A 2,168-nucleotide genomic window follows, 5' to 3' on the forward strand; every position below is an offset into this window, starting at 1 on the left:
GGTCAGCTGCTCACTCAGAACGATGCCAATCGGGAATAGTCTTAAAGGTACCCTTCAGGTGTTTGTTTCAGAAAAAAAGACTTATTCAAAGCGTTTGCTTTCTGATGGTTTTTAAAACTTTTTATTTTTCACCTACAGCTTTTATTTAATAATGTTTTGTATTAGTTTCAGTGTACAGCATAATGCTTTGACAATCATATACTTTATGAAGTGGTCCCTCTAATATTTCTTTTTTTTTTTTTTTAAATTTTATTGATTTTTTACAGAGAGGAAGGGAGAGTGATAGAGAGAAACATCGATCAGCTGCCTCCTGCACATCCCCCATTGGGGATGTGCCTGCAACCAAGGTACATGCCCTTGACTGGAATCGAACCTGGGACCCTTCAGTCCGCAGGCCAACGCTCCATCCACTGAGCCAAACCGGTCAGGGCCCCTCTAATATTTCTAGTACCCAACTGGCACTGTACATAGTTACGGCAATATTATTATTACTCCCTATGCTGTACTTCTGGTATGTTTTTTACATGAAATCTAGTTTAATATTGCAGACATCTTTAGTATTTCTTCAGAGAGATGGTAATTTTTTCCAAGAAATACACGAAGAATTGTGTATAAAAGTTTAGAACACTAGGTACGCAGCAAGTGAACTAAGGACCGGGTGCCCGCGGTTTGGAGTAGATTTGGTGGAACTAGACCTGTTGGCTGAGGGGACCTGCTCCGGGTGGAGCTGCCCTGAGCCTGGTCCATCGAAGGGAACCGAGGGCCTCAGGTGGCAGCCTGAGCAGAGCGCGGGCGGAGCCGGTGCCTCCTGCCCTCCTCGCTGCTGTAGCGTCCCAAGCAGCTCTGCCCACAGCCTCTAAAAGCTCGTCTTGGTGTTTACCTGACAGATGGCCATTTGGGGATGAGATCTACTTGGACCGCCAGCAAGGCAGCCAGCCTGCTGTTAGCAGCAGCAGTGCAGGGGAGACTCACTAGAGCAAGTGGAGCGCGCCCAGGCCCGTTTGTGATAGAAGGGAGGCCTGCTGATGTCCAGCCAGTGTGATCACTAATATGAAGGCCGAGAGGGATGCGCTTTTAGGAGAATCAGAGTGGCGTTAACCGTTTTTAAAAGCAGGTGTTAAATGGAATAATGTTGAATGTTTACAGGGTCTGAGAACTACCATATATACACAATAAACACTTATTTTTATATTACCCCGGTTGGTATGCCTATCTTTGCTCATTCAATATTCTTATAAAGACCCATGAAACTCTTGTGCACTTTTTAAAACGAGGCAACTCTAGGACATTATATCCCGTATAGAACATGTACACTATAATACAATCCAGGGGTTACCTGAGTACTTTTGCTAAAACTTCTGACAAGAATGTGTTGTAAACCCCCCCCCCCCAACCCCCCAGTGCTTAATGTAATTTTCCGATTGTGTAACTTTTTTTATTTTTTTAAACCGTGGCCATTTGGAGTAGTTCTCACTGTTTGCCGATCAGAACCGCCTGGAGGACTTTTAGAAAGAGCCCCGGATCCCGACGTGCAGCCAGCAGCACCCAGAGGTGAATGCGTTCCGTGTGCTCCGGGGTGGCGTTCACCTGGCACTTCGAGTCGGGGTCAGGCTCTGCTCTGTCCTTTCTCGTTTTGCTGACCTTTCTTACGTCGTGTCCTGTGACGTGTTACTTGTCCTTGTGAACACCTTCCCACTTCTGGGAAGAGGCTTAAGGACAAGTGAGGTCCTAACCTACGTCTTTCAGAATGAAATCTTACGAGTTTTTATCTGTTTTCTGTTTTTGTGACATGACCACATAGTTGCTTTTTAACTTTAGGTCCTAAAAAGTTTCACAGCAGTACTTTGCAATAAATACAATTTTGAACCATGCATACATCCATGTCTGTACCTACATGGATGTATATGGTCACGTGCCACGTAAGGATGATTTACAACAGACCACTCACACAGCGGTGGCCCCATAAGATTATGATGGAGCTGAAAATCCTATTGCCTGTGACATCACGGCCATTCTGACATCACAGCGCACCCAGCTGCTCCGTGCGCCATCCAGGTCAGTGTACGCGTTGTCGGCAGTGCTCGCCTCCTGGGGCATTTCTCAGGAACTCTTCCCGTCGGTAAGTGGGACATGCCGGTATTTTTTTTTAATTAAACAAAGAGCCCAAA

This window comes from Myotis lucifugus, unplaced genomic scaffold (genome assembly GCF_000147115.1).
Source record: "Myotis lucifugus unplaced genomic scaffold, Myoluc2.0 scaffold_101, whole genome shotgun sequence".
NCBI lineage: Eukaryota > Metazoa > Chordata > Mammalia > Chiroptera > Vespertilionidae > Myotis > Myotis lucifugus.